This window comes from Myotis lucifugus, unplaced genomic scaffold (assembly GCF_000147115.1).
Source record: "Myotis lucifugus unplaced genomic scaffold, Myoluc2.0 scaffold_60, whole genome shotgun sequence".
Classification (NCBI taxonomy): Eukaryota; Metazoa; Chordata; class Mammalia; order Chiroptera; family Vespertilionidae; genus Myotis; species Myotis lucifugus.
Window position 1 is genome coordinate 3,675,037 of NW_005871108.1, and position 15,594 is coordinate 3,690,630.

Here is a 15,594-nt window from a genome sequence, read left to right on the forward strand (position 1 = left end):
GAAATCTGTATTTAGACATTCTAGATTGGTTGCAGAAAGCATTAGTGCATGTTTATATACTCTTCATTGAGTGGACAGGAGTCTTCGTTAGCTGATTCTCAATGAGCAGCCATAAAACAACACAGCATCTTAGATGATAAAAAAAAATGATTTTGATTGGCTTTATAAGATTCAGTGAAATCTTCCTTTTCTTTGTGTTTCACTCCCAATTTACTTGAGGTCCCCTCCTTAAACTCTTTATCACCCAGCTACACCATGAACTCTTGAGGGTTGGAATTGATTTCAGAGAGGAAGAGAGGGAGAGATAAAAACATCAGTGATGAGAGATCATTGATTGGCTGCTTGCTGCACACCCCCAATTGGGGATCGAGCAGAAGCCCAGATATGCCCTGACCAGGAATCGAACTGTGACCTCCTGGTTCATAGGTCAACGCTCAACCACTGAGCCACACAGGCCTGGCTGGTTTGCAGTTTAGAACAGGATTATTAACTTTGTTTCCTGATAACAAAATAGGTGAGAGGGAGGGAGGGCGGCTTAATTGCCTATTTTATAGTGAACCAGTGTTTTAGGTGTGCTTATTTGTTTAAGCATTTACTGTATATAAAAAAATGATATTCTTTAAACTCATAATAAGGTTTTGATAGTTTAACTGACATGCCTTTGGTCATACAACCAAGTTATTGGGATTGTAACCTAGGGCAGTTGGTCTAAATGAAGAACATGTTTTTACCCATCTATGCTGTGCAGGTAGAGAAGGACTGGGGCCTAGGACTTTTGACTTTCAGATCTTGGTTTTTCTGTCATGCTTTCTATTTCAAATAATCTGCCCCATTGCTCCCTGATCTTAACAGCTTGTCAAAATGTTGGTTTCAAAAATGAGGTCATTGTAGCTAGATCATACTATTTGTGTGTGAAGAAAGACTTAACGTGTTAGGAATGCGTGGCAGCCCAGTGTGTGTCTTATAATTCTTGTGCAGCAAAAAAATATTTAGTGAGAGAGCAAATGAAAATATTTTATAAGCAATGCTCCAGAATAATTCAAGGAAATTGGTATTTACCTGTTATGCCCAGCACGTCCTCAATTCATTTTCAGGTTTCTTACTGTGAACATATGTATCAATTTTTAATGAATAATTGTAATCGTAACTGCATTAGGAGGCTTCCCCCCCCACTAGTTTTGTACTGTATGCATTTCTCCAAGTGTTGAATGATTTTCATAATTATAATTTTTAATGTCTTCACAGTTCACATTGACATTCAGGTCCACCATTTAATTAACCATTCCTCTGTTGTATAAATTGCTTTTTCCCTGGAGTTATTTTCTTAAGGACAAATTCCCAGGAGTGAGTTTGCATAGTGAAATGGTAGAAATGTTTTTCTGGCAGAAAATTTATGTTTTAACCCACTAATTGAATGTTGGTACTTCAAAATACATTTATTTCTGTACCTTTCTTCTCAGTGCATTAGTAATCGCATACTGTAACTAATGGACAGTAACAAGCATATAGATAATCTGCAAAACCTTACAGTTTGGACTGGAAATACATCATTATTTTCTTTCAAAATTCACTATCTCATTTTGTTATGCTTTGGCGAGTGATGGAGGACTGGCTAAGTGAGGAAATGTGGAGAAATTGAAATGTTGGCCATGGTGCCGAAACCGGTTTGGCTCAGTGGATAGAGCGTCGGCCTGCGGACTGAGGGGTCCCAGGTTCGATTCCGGTCAAGGGCATGTACCTGGGTTGCGGGCACATCCCCAGTGGGGGATGTGCAGGAGGCAGCTGATCGATGTTTCTCTCTCATCGATGTTTCTAACTCTCTATCTCTCTGCCTTCCTCTCTGTAAAAAATCAATAAAATATATTTTTTTAAAAAAAGAAAGAAAGAAATGTTGGCCATGGTAAATTGAAAGTTAGAAAAGAATGATTACTCTTTATGGTTGACTATTGAAATATAAATTTAGCCCTATCTGGTTTGGCTCAGTGGATAGAGCGTCGGCCTGCAGACTGAAGGGTCCCAGGTTCAATTCCTGTCAAGGGCACATGCCCAGGTTGTGGGCTCGATCCCCAATGGGGGGCATGCAGGAGGCAGCCGATCAGTGATTCTCTATCATTGATGTTTCTATCTTTCTCTCCTTCTCCCTTCCTCTCTGAAATCAATAAAAATATTTTAAAAAAAGAAATATGTTTAATTCTTTTGTTCTTCTTTGCATACCAGTCTCTATTTGTACCTTTGTCCCATTACCCTAAAAAGGTAGCTAATTAATGGATATGATACTTTACACTGTGTAAAAGGACCACTTGTATATGCTCATGTAATTATATCAGCATTGTGGTGAATTATTATCATTGTTATCTTTTATTTTAGAGATGAGTAAACTGAGGTTCCTATTGATATCGATTCTTTACCTAAAACAGTGAAACCTGCTCATCCTTCCTATCTTTCTGTATTTTTTTTCTTCTTTTCTCTCTGAAGGTTTTAAGCAGAGACTGAATTCATGGAAGCCATTTGTATTCTATAATATGAGTTTAAAATAGAGAAAATCTTAAGATTTTCCATGGTCAATAATTTCTAAATAATCAAAAGTACTTAGTGGTAAGAGCATGAAGGGCCAAGGGGACTCATAATAAGGAAATAACAATAGAAAGGCAGTTCTGAGTCAGAAAAAAGTTGTGTGATTTGATTTTTACTTTTTTTTTCTTTTTCTTAGAAAGTTCATATTAGGGCACAGAAATTCAGGACTGTCCTAATTTGGAAGCTACAAACTTGATTGCTAGCTTTCCAAAAAGTATACAGGAGAAACCTCCTAGAATTGTCCCAACCTAAATCTAAACTTCACTACTTAAACATGCCTTTGTTGATTGAAATTAATTTTAATTACATTCCCTTAAATGGACTTAGATGGAAAAACATCTTGGATGTTTCCAAAACCAAAAGTTGAATCATTTACATGTATTTCATTTTTAACTTGTTATGTCTGGGCTGTTTGGGATTTAAAGCCATTAATCTTAACTCATGATTTCTGTCCCAAGATAAATGAGAGGCAGATGCTCACAACTGGACCATTTGTTGCAAATGTTGTTTCTTTCACATAGTTTAAATTGTGTTAGAAATTTTTGATAGTGATGAAGTCAGGAATTTAGAGTAAATCTTTGGGTCTTCCATTGAAAGGGAAAGATAGAAACTTCCAACTCATTGTAGACATATAGACTCAACTATTACTTTTTGTTGATACTTTAATTTAAAATATGTGTTGTTAGTCTGTATTTTAGCTTTGCTCAAGTGTTAATTAAAATGATGAACTTATGAAAGGAAAATAAACATTTTGGAATATGTTCTGTAATTAAAATAGAAAGCTAAAAGCAAATAAGTATATATATATTTTAACCAAAATTGTACCATTCTCATTCAGCTTATATTTCTTTGTTCCTTCACTTCTATCCTGTTTGAAAGACTTGTACTGCATTATCTTAGCTTACTGTAATGACACTATATTTAAGAGTAATACAGCCTAGCCCAGCCAGCGTGGCTCAGTGGTTGAGCGTTGATCTATGAACCAGGAGGTCACAGGCATAAGCCCAGTCAGGGCATATGCCCAGGTTGCTGGCTCAATCCCTGGTGGGGGAGTGTGCAGGAGGCAGCTGATCAATGGTTCTCTCTCATCATTGATGTTTCTATCTCTCTCTTCCTCTCTGAAATCAATAAAAATATACATTAAAAAAATAAGAGTAACACAGCCTAATCAATCAAGGTGATCTCATAATGCAGGGATGGTTTAACATTAAGGAGCTGAAAGGAGAAAAAAATCATTTCTATAAATAGATCCCTTTCCCTTCATAAAAAAAAAGCTCTTGATTAAACTAAAGACCTATTTCTAATTTTAAAAAAATAAGTAAAAAGCAAGTTTGTGGTAGATGGAAACTTCACGGGTGTAAATGCAAAACATATGGCTTAAACTGGAGCTGAAACTTAAAAATGGTGAAGAACAGCAGAGAAGACAGTTGGGGGCTGTGGAAGAGGCACAGATTAATGAATCTGACATAGAACTTCTGGGTTGGAAGTCATACATAAGAAGTCCAGCCAGGCAGAAAGAGCATAAGGAGGCTAAGGAGACACTTTCCCTAGTCTTTATCTGTTGTGGGGATATTTATCTGATACTGCTTCCTCCAGATTCATTATAATAAGGCATCCTCATTTGCATATGCATCATACATTCCCCTAAGATTTAGGCCCATAAAAAGTCAGATATGTGAACTCTATTTCGAGCTTACATTCTGAAAAGGAAGGATAAACCCAAACTATCCTATCTTTAATTGCTTGCCTGAACAGTATGAGGTCATCATTGTTCAGATTTTCCTCAAACAGAAAAAAAAGATAAATTTGTTTCTTTGGTATGGGATCTGTGCTAGTTTGTACTATTTTTATTTCATTTGATTGTTAACAGCAACTCTGGCAGTTGGACAGTATTGACTGCATAATTATAAATAAGAAAACTGAGACTGAGGACGAACTATTCCCCCTATTAAAAGTAGCAGATCCTTAATTTGAATCTTGATTTGTCTGAATCCAGAGACTGTTTTTTCTATCACTGTATCATATTTCTACATCATAGCTGTCTAAGGAAGACCCAGAAGACAGATCTTTTACCAATTAGTGACCATTGCTAAGATCCATTTCAAAGCTGTCCACCAATGGAATGTGCTATCTTTGCAGTAATAAGGCAAACCTCCCAAACGCCCAAAGTTCCCTAGGAAAAGCTGGATATCAGCCATTCAGGTAGTTTATCCAGGGGCTTCCCATCTCTGAAGAGAGCTTGATCTTTGGTCCCTGGTAATCCCAAGTCTGCAGTTCTGTTTTGTTGGTTATTCATCCCAAAGCAGACACTGATGGACTGGCTGGCCATTCTTCACACTGGGGAAACATATGAATCAGTTTTTTAAATATTAAGGGAAATGGAACCAAATGGAGCCCTAGCATTGGCAAACTCTTTTTAAAGTTTGAAGAATAAATATGTGCAGAAAAATTATATCTTTGTATATCCAACTTAACTGAGAATTGTAATGTGATTTATAAAAAAAGTTAAATCATCCTTAAATTAAGTTGATGGTTACCTTACTAAAACTTGAAAGATGGTACTGGGCACATATGCCTTTGCACTGGACAGGCATTTTTACTTAATAGAATATAATTAAGATAGCACAAGTTTACAGCCTTTTAAAATTTAGTATTTTTCAGTCTGAAAGAGTAACAGCTGTGTGTATAGGGGGAGGATAGATTTAGATAAATATAGCATTTTGGGGATGGAAAGGCCTTATGGAGGGAGTTATATGAACAAAAGATTTGATGTCTGTATAAGTCTGTGATATTCCCCACCAATTTAAAAAAGTTATTCTTGTGTAGCTTCACGGATATAACATTATACTGACTTCATTATATGCGTGATGATGCATTAATAGTACATGTATTTTTGAGGGGTGATTTTTTTAAAGGGGTACTGATTTATTCATACTTTGTCTCCTTAATGTCAAGTAAAGTTGTATGATTTTTTAATGTGAATGAGACAGTCTGTGGCCTAGAATTTGAGTAAGCATAACTTGCCTATACTTACGCTATTAATATTAACATCATACTTCAGCAGAACTAAATAGCATAATTACCTTTTATGTCTTTTTTTCCTGTTCATTAACTAATTGTTATCAAATCACTATTCTAGCTTATAGTGTCCTAGGCTTGGTGACAGATGATGAAAACAGAATCAACAAATTGGAACAAAAGTGTTGGGGGAGATTTAAGTGTATCTAGAGAAGAGGAAGGAGTTCTAGAAATGGAAACAGTATGATCATAGGATGACCACGACTTAATGGGGATATATGTAGACCGTTCATGAGAATGGATGCTATGCATGAGTATTTAGCAACTGAGAATTGTGAAGGTCAGTCTGAAGGACAACAGAGAATAGGGATTTTTTTTTCTTTTTTTTTTACAGTGTAAAATTTTTATATTTAGAATTAGGCAGCTGGAATCAGTTTAGATTATTCCAATTTTGTTGGCAACATCCAAAGCATCATAGTCAGGAGCCAGTTGAACATAGGCCTTCTTCTCGCCATCAGGCCTGATCAGGGTGTTGACCTTGACCACATCAATGCCATAGAGCTTCTTCTCAGCCTGTTTGATCTGGTGCTTGTTGGCCTTGATATCCACAATGAACACCAGTGTATTATTGTCTTCTATCTTCTTCATGGCTGACTTGGTAGTCAGGGGGAATTTGATGATGGCATAGTGGTCAAGCTTGTTTCTCCTGGGCGTACTCTTCCAAGGATATTTAGGCTGCCTCCAGAGCCTTAGTGTCTTTGGCCGGCGGAAGGTGGGTGACGTGCGGATCCTCTTTTTGTGTGTGTGTGGCTGTGGACGCCTTTCAACACTGCTTTCTTTGCCTTCAAAGCCTTTGTTTTGACTTCGGCTTTGGGAGGGGCAGGGGCTTCCTTCTTAGCTTTCGGCGCCATCTTCGTAAAAAGGGTTTCCGAGACCCGTTCCCTTGGGCTTATAGAGCCAAGTCTCCGAGAATAGGGATTCTTTTTTAAAATATATATATATTTCATTGATTTTTTTACAGAGAGGAAGGGAGAGGGATAGAGAGTTAGAAACATCGATGGGTGAGAAACATCGATCAGCTACCTTCTGCACACCTCCTACTGGGGATGTGCCCGCAACCAAGGTACATGCCCTTGACCAGAATCGAACCTGGGGCCTTTCAGTCCGCAGGCTGACGCTCTATCCACTGAGCCAAACCAGTTAGGGCAAGACTAGGGATTCTTGATGAAATGGGTTCGTGGAAGGAGAGTGCAGAATAGGTTGAATCCCAGGGAGAGTCCAGTTAGAGAAATGAGGGGCTAATCTAAGACAGTGGCTCTAAGAGTAGAGAGAGGGTTGAGGATGGGTATGACGAGGTAGAAGTGACAAGGTTATGCTGATTTATTGAAAATGAGGAGCTGTGAGAGAGAGAATATTATTCAAGTTCAGCCAAGCTTTTAGGATGTGCCACTTTTGATTTGGTGTTGCATGCACTAGGTGATGCAGGTGTGGTAACGAAATAGAAAAGGCCTTTGTTTTTCCCAAAGGTGGGCATCAATCACTTGCCTGATTGGTGTGATGGTAATAACTGCAATGAAGAAAATAACTAACATCATGGAATGGTCTGGTAGGGATAGTGGAGCAACTTTAGTTAGTGAAGCTCTTTCTGAGAAAATGGTATTTGTGCTGACATCTGAATGATAAGGAGTCAGTAATGTAACAACTTGGTGAAAGCCAATTCTAGGCCGAAGGCACTGAAGTAGGAGTTCTCTTGGTGTATTTGAGAAGTAAAAAGAAAGGTCAGCATAACTAGTGCATTCTGAGAACAGGACAGGTGTATGAGATTTTAGAGATAGGCATGGGCTAGGTCAGCAGTTCTCAAACTCGTTGGTTTCAGGATCTCTTTGCACTCTTTTTTTTTTTTTTTTACAAACATTTTTTATAGGAAACACACACACCATATTTCCATTGGAAATTTAAAAATTTTAAATATTAATTCTCTTAAAATAATAAACTCATTACATATTAGTGTAAATAACATTTTTATGAAAATTGATTTTCAAAGCAAACTTTAATAAGAAGAGTGGCACTGTTTCACAGTTTCACAATACTCTAATGACTGGCTTAATAGAATATAACTGTTTTCTCATGTCTACTTCTGCCTTATATCTCTTGTACTATTATTAATTATGTAGCCACTGGGGAAAAAATCACTGTATACTCATGGAAGAATAAGAAGAGTAAAGAAGGCAGATAGCCTCTTATTATTATGCAAATTGTTTTGACCCTCCAGGTGAGGGTACACCCACACCCATCCAAAGGGTCTACAGAATCCCCAAGGGTTCCCAGACCACATTTTGAGAACTGCTGGATTGATATTTGTATTTAAGCCAAAGTAAAGAGTCTGTGTTTTATGTAAGAGCATTGGGAAGTTATTCCAGAAGTTTAAATAGATCTGTGAAAAGATCTTTTTGAGGTTTTTAAATCAGCACTTTTGGCTGCTACATGAGAATGGATTGGAAGGGACAAAAGCAGAAGCAGAAAGAAGAGTTAGGGGGCAGCTGTAGTAGTACAGGTGAGAGATGACAGTGACTTGAGCTAAAGTAGAACAGTGGAGATGGATAAGTGATATTATTGTGATATATTTAGAGTTGACCTGTCAGGATTTACTAAAGTATTATTCTTGAAGGTTCTGTGTTCCAGAGAAATTGTAGCACAGATGCATCAGTAAATGAAACCAGAGAGACCTAGTTTTGAATCGTAGGAAAGCTGTGAGAAATTTTATCATTTCTCCCTGTCTCCAGAAAAAAAATGTAAGAAGGAATCCATTTGACTAAGAAGGACTAGAATTAACTTATTTTCTGACAGCCTCAATTCTCTGAGTTATCTGACTTTGACTAAATATGTTTGGCCAAAGCAGTAATGCTGCACAATGTTGAGGTTGAGATTCAATAGATTGAGATTGTGGGTAGGGATAACCTCCATAAAAAGGCAAGATGCTAATCAAATGTAATTTTAAGTCATTTCTGTTCATGTGAGAAATATTAACTTGGTGGAGACTTGAAACAGATGGTGTGCATTTGGAAATAGATAATATATTATTCCAAATAAACATTTGCTGGAGCTGGGAAGCAACAATCCATATTTCACTTTTGCCTATTTACATTATCAAGTCAGCTAGCTGTGTGGCTGCTGCTTTTAACTTGCATTAAGGTTATCAACAGGATTTTGATGTTGGCAGGCAATTACAACATATCTTTAAATATTAAAATCATTAACATTGGAAGAGATCCTTAAGTTACTTTCAACGTAATAGTGGATACTGATTGTTAATACATTTCTGATGGATAGCTATCTAATATCTTATACTTAAAATAGTATAACACAGTACTTTCTTAGTTGTTACTTTATTGGCCTTTCAACATCTTTCCCCTCCCCCCTCCGTGTTTTAGATGAGATAAGCAAGGCTCTGGAGTGACTTGCCGAAGAGCCCCCAGCTGACAAGTTGGCAGAACAATCAGGATTCAGTCACATATTTTAGTTTCATGTCCAATGTTCTGTATTCTACATAAGCCTGCCTTTGACTCTTTAGGACATAAATATCCAGCTGGTCTACAATTTGGTCTACTTGTCAAACTGCCCTTTTCATCTTATGTTTTGCTGCATATAAGCTTTTTCATATTTTCTATATGTTCTATTTCAGCTAAGAGATAGTCTTAAATTGGGGAAGGAAGGAAAATTTTATATTAACTGTTTTATTTGGCCTAAGGTACTTTAGCCATTATACTTGTTTTGTCCCAATTAAACTCTGGAGTGAGATTTGTGTGTAGTCTCTTAAAATGCTTTTGTATCCTTTGCTACAAATAATATATTTGTTCTAACCTTCTTTGTAATTATATTCTTGTTTGCTAATACTTTGACAAAAGCGAAATTTTTAAAATAATTGGTTTTTAAAGATATTTTCTTAACCATAGGCCTAATCCCTATAATAACCTAAACAGCTAGAATGTATTCCTATGTGAATATTTATATATTTCATCTTGAAATCAAGAGGGCCTGCTACTTGGCTTTTGGGTCCACGCCCCCCCCCCCCCCCCCATTTTCTTGGCTGCTTATTTTCTTTCTTTTTAAAAATTCCTTTTCAGTTTTATTGGTATAATTGACATACAGCTCTATGTAAATTTCAGGTACACTGCATAATGACTTAAAATAGGACCGCTCATTTTTTTTAGATGTTTTTATTTTTTTTCTTTTTTTCTTTATTGATTAAGGTGTTACATATGTGTACTTATTCCTTCATTGCCCCCCCTCCCACTCCTCCAGACAAAAAAAGCCTAAGGGAGTTTATCACTACCAAGCCAGCAATGTAAGAAATGCTAAAGAGACTGGTGTAAAAAGAAGAAATAAAAAAGGAAGAAGGAACACAGGCACAAAAAATAAAAATGGCTACAAACAAGTACCTATCAATAGTAACTTTAAATGTAAACTGACTAAATGCTCCAATCAAAAGACATCGAGTGGCTAAATGTGTAAAAAAACATGATCCATATATATGCTGTCTACAAGAGACCCACCTCAGAACAAGGGACTCACACAGACAGAAAGTGAAGGGATGGAAAAATATCTTTCAGGCAAATGGAAATGAAAAAAATGCTGGGGTAGCAATATTTATATCTGACAAAATAGACCTCAAAGTGAAGGCCATAACAAGTGATAAAGATAAGGAAGGCCACTTCATAATACTAAAGGGATTGATACAACAAGAGGATATAACCCTGATAAACAAATATGCACCTAATGCAGTAGCACCCAAATACATTAAAAAAACTTCTGGAAGATACCAAGGGAGAGATCGACAACAATACAATCATAGTAAGGGACTTTAATACCCCACTGACATCACTGGATAAATCCACTAGACAAAAAAATCAGCAAAGGAAAAAAAATCAGCAAAGAAACAGCAATCCTAAATGACTCACTAGATCAGATGGACTTAATTGACATCTTCAGAACATTTTACCCCAAAACCACGGAATATACGTTCTTCTCAAGTGCACATGGAACATTTTTAAAGATAGACCACATATTGGGTCAAAGGCAAAGTCTCTCCAAATTCAAGAAGATTGAAATCATATCAAGCATCTTCTTAGACCACAATGGCATAATATTAGAAATAAACCAATAGCCCTGACCGGTTTGGCGCAGTGGATAGAGCGTCGGCCTGCGGACTGAAAGGTCCCAGGTTCGATTCTGGCCAAGGGCATGTACCTTGGTTGCAGGCACATCCCCAGTAGGAGGTGTGCAGGAGGCAGCTGATTGATGTTTCTCTCTCATTGATGTTCCTAACTCTCTTTCTCCCTCTCTAAAAAATCAATAAAATATATTTTTTTAAAAAAGAAAAAGAAAGAAACCAATAAATACAATCCAAAAAATTCAAACACTTGGAAGCTGAATAGCATGCTATTAAACAATGATTGGGTTACCAAAGAGATCAAAGAAGAAATCAGAAACATCCTGGAAATGAATGACAATGAAAACACAACAATCCAAAATCTGTGGGACACAATGAAAAGCAGTCCTGAGAGGGAAGTTTATAGCTCTACAGGCCTACCTCAAAAAACAAGAAAAAATGGTAGTAAATCTTCTAACTCTACAACTTAAAGAATTAGAAAGAGAGCAACAAGAAAATCCCAGAGTGAGCAGAAGGAAGGAGATAATAAAGATCAGAGCAGAAATAAATGACCTAGAGACCAAAAAAAACAATGCAAAAGATCAATGAAACCAAGAGCTGGTTCTTTGAAAGGATAAACAAGATTGATGAACCTCTAGCCAGGCTCACCAAGAAGCAAAGGACCGCTCATTTTCAATCTTTTTTTTTTTTTAAGGTTAATGTCTCCTTCATAACCATTTTCTTTTCTTTTAAATATTTTTTAATTTATTTTAGAGAGAGGGGAAGGAGGAGGGAGAGAGTGATAGAAACATCAATGCATCAGCATCGATAGGCTGCCTCCTGCTCGCCCCATGCTGGGGATTGAGCCTGAAACATGGGCATATTCCCTGACTGGGAATCAAACCATTGACCTCCTAGTGCATGGGTCACTGCTCAACCACACAGGCCAGGATCAAACTCTATCTATCTATCTATCTATCTATCTATCTATCTATTTATTTAATTTATTATTTATTTATTTTTAGTTTTTTTCCCCTCACTTTCTTTGATCCCTAAAAATTGGAGTACCTGAATATCAGTCCTTGAACCTCTATTCTATACTCACTTCCTCTAAGATAATCCAGTTTCAGGCTTTAAATAGCATCAATATTTTCATCAGTTGACAACATTTAATCAGGAGCTCAGACTTTCCCACCCCAGGCCTCATCTCTCTACTTTTATATCCAGCTGCCTATTCCAACATCCCCATTTGAATATCTACTAGGCATTTTAAATTTAGTCCTGGTCTCTAATTACCCCTCCACCCATTTTCCTTTCATATTTTCACCCTTCTCAGTAGATGGCAACTCCATTCTTCCAAGCTAAAAACTGCAGAATTGTTCCTTGAGCTCTATCTTTTACTTACTTTTGTTTTATTTACTATCTATCCTCAGCAGTAAGATATCTTGTAATTACTCAGCTATTTTTGAATGAATGAATGAGAGAATACTAAAATTCAATTCAGGAAAATCTGGTCAACCTCCTTAATCTGCTTTCTTCATCATCCCCACCCCCACTATTGGGCTTAATTGTGTTCCCTACAAATTTATATGTTGAAGTCTTAATACCCCAGAACCTCAGAATGTGACTGAATTTGGAGATAGAGTCTTCAGTGCAGAAATTAAATTAAAAGGAGATCATTAGGGTGGGTCGATATGACTGGATGTCCTTATAAGAAGAGGAAATTTGGATATAGATTATGTATGAAGACACAGGGAGAAGACAGCCACCCACAGGCTAAGGAGAGAGGCCACAGAAGAAACCAGTCCTTTCAACACCTCTGCCTTCCAAAATTTTGAGAAAATAGATTCTGTAATTTAAGCTAACCAGTGTGTGATACTTTCTTAAGGCATCTCTAACAAACTAATAAAAAAAGTCATAAAAATTATTTTTAAAAATTCCAGTTTATGAAAATAACACCTTTCTTACCATATCCCTTTTTCTGTCCTTCTTTCCTGTCTTATACTTTCCCTGTGAGTGGAATTATCCTAAAAGGGCATTGGTTTAGAATGAAGGTGGCCATGGTTAGCTGAGCCTGGCTCTCTAGAATTGGGAGCTGAAAGCATCTGCAGAGAAATGCAAAGCAAAATTTTCTGTGGAACAGTATAGACAAATTGCAGAAGGTGGGAAATAATGAGAGTTAGGGGCTTGTAAACATGTTATAAATATCTGACTTTACAACTAATCTAAAAAAACTAATAGCTTGAAGAAGAAGAATTGAATAAACTATTAAAGTATGAACAAATATTTAGTGTATAATAGTTAACTATCCATTCTTAACACTGAATATGGAGTAAAAGTCAATAGGGGAAAAAATCAGGCATAATTCATTTTATTTGTTTTTGAAACTTCTCATAGCCAAAATTTTCTTATTTTTATACTAATAACTCACAATTTTAGACCAGACTATTCTTTTCAACACCAGACTTCTGAATTTATCAACTAGAACATCCTCTTGGCTATCACAGAGGCATCATGAAAGCAGTATGTTCAATACATATGGAACTCTTCATCTCTCTCCTCCAACATAGCTCTCTACTTGCCACTATCTCAGTCAGTAATTCCAGATGTTACCCCAATTTATCTTCCACATCTAATCAGTCAACAAATCCTTTTCTAACTCTATCCTGTTCTAACTGAATATCTCTGAAATCCAACCCCCTTTTACCATTCCTATTGGTACTCCCTATCTCAGGTCACAATCATTTCTCACTATAACAACCTTGTAAGTAGTCTTTGCCTGCACTATGATCTCACTATTTTCCCCACTGTAGCCAGTGATCTTTTCTTATGACATATTTCAAGCTTACAAAATAAGAAGAAAGCACAGTATAACAAACACTCATGTACCCACTTTTAGCTTGTCAGATTTTAATGTTTTGTCTAATATTTTGCTTCAGAGCTTTTAAAGAAGCGAAACATGAGAACTATAATTTGTAACTGTCTGATTCTATCCCTTTCCTTTCCTTTGCCATAGCCATTATCCTGAATATGTTGTTTATTATTTCCTTGCTTATTTTTGTTCTTACCTGAGGACATGCTTAGAGAGAAGGAGAGAGAAAGAAAAGACAAAGAGAAAGAAACATTGATCAGTTGCCTTCTGTAGATGCCCTGACTGGGGATCTGGGAATTGAGCCTGCATCCCAAGTATGTGCCCTTGACCTGGAATTGTACCCACGACCCTTTGGTCCACAGGCTGATGCTCTACTGAGCCAAACCGGCCAGGGCTGGAATGCAACTAATTTTTAAAAGATTGGGCTTTGATCTAGCAACCTTGTTGAACTTACGTATTAATTCTAATACTTGGGTGATGGATTATTTTGGTTTTCTATAAAGTCATCTTGTATGTACAAAATAATAATTTTATTTCTTTCATTTTCTTCTTTTAAAAAATATGTTCTTATTGATTTTAGAGAGGAAGGGAGGAGAAAAGAGAGAGAGAAACATGGATGAGAGAGAACATGGACTGGCTGCCCCCTGCATGCCCCCTACAGGTGATTGAGCCCAAAACCCGGGAATGTGCCCTGACCAGGAATCAAACAGGTGATCTCTTGGTGCGTGGGTCAATGCTCAACCATTGAGCCATGTGGGCCAGGCTATTTCTTCCTTTTTTTTTCTTTTTAACTGTCCTGCTGTTCTAGCTTGACTCTTAAGTAAATGTTGAGTAGATACTGGGCATCTTTATCTTCTTTCTGAGTTGAAAGGCAGCACTTTTAATATTTCATCAATACGTATGACATTTTAGAGGGGGAAACCAAGATGGCGGCATAGGAAATTGCTGCCTCACACAACCACTTCAAAAATACAGCTAAAAGACAAAATGAACATCATCCAGAACCACAGGAAGGCTGGCTGAGTGGAAATTCTACAACTAGAAGGAAAGAGAAAAGCACACTCAGAGGAGGTGGGGAAGAGACTCAGAGGAGGTGCGGAAGTAAAGTGCCGAGGTATGGAGGCTCCGTAGAAAGGGCTGGCAACTGAGGATGCGGTTGTCTTTTTCAGTCGGGAGGGAGTCTCAAGCTCCCGACTGCTCTGAACTCCAGTTCTGGGCAAGTCTCTGGGGACCCAGACTCATACAGGGAGAAACTGGACTGTTTGGCATCGGGCAGAACTTGAGGGCGGCTTTCTTTCAGAGGTGCTTGCAGCAATTACCGCCGGGACACTGAGACCCGGGGCTTCTTAGGACAGAGCTGAGGATCAGCCATAGCTGTTTGCTCCCCCAAGTTGATTCCCTGAGACCTCACCCAAGCTGTGCACAGAGGCTTTTGCATATGAATGACCTGGCCCTTTGCAATCTAAAATTACCTAACAAACTGCAGCTGGGTCAGAGAGACCCAGAACATCCAAAAGAAGACCCAAGGCCCCACAGAAGCTTGCATTGCTTCACAGCTGGGCCTCATCTGGGCACCTCCAAACCCCAAACAAAGAAGAGGAATCTGCAGATCTCTCCATAGCTCCTGCTGGGTAGCCTCAGGCAGAGGCTAAATTAGCACCTCCTTAGAGATCCAAGAGCCAGTGTACCCAGTGGTCAGCTTTATTGTGGTATAATTTATATATAGTAAAATTCGCCCATTTTATGTATATAGTTTGACTTTTAGCTGTTGTATAAAGTTCTTAGTACCATTGCAATCAAAATGTAGAAGAGTTCCATCACCATAAAAAGATTTATTATGTCCTCCATATCCCCCTTCATAATCATTTTTTCCCATCAGTCCCAAGCAGCCACTGATCTGCATTTTGTCACTAATTTTTATCTTGTCTGAAGTTTAGATAAATTGGATAATGCAGTATGTAGCTTTTGTGTATCTGGCATC

At 37.5% G+C, this 15,594-nt stretch overlaps 1 protein-coding gene and 1 pseudogene across 3 annotated transcripts in view; one reads left to right on the forward strand and one right to left on the reverse strand.

Moving 5' to 3' along the window:
* The window catches only part of CBFA2T2 (CBFA2/RUNX1 translocation partner 2), a 149,191-nt gene that overhangs the window by 78,593 nt on the left and 55,004 nt on the right, over window positions 1-15,594 (forward strand). The gene's annotated exons all lie outside the window — the stretch shown is intronic.
* LOC102422775 lies at window positions 5,816-6,554 on the reverse strand (annotated as a pseudogene).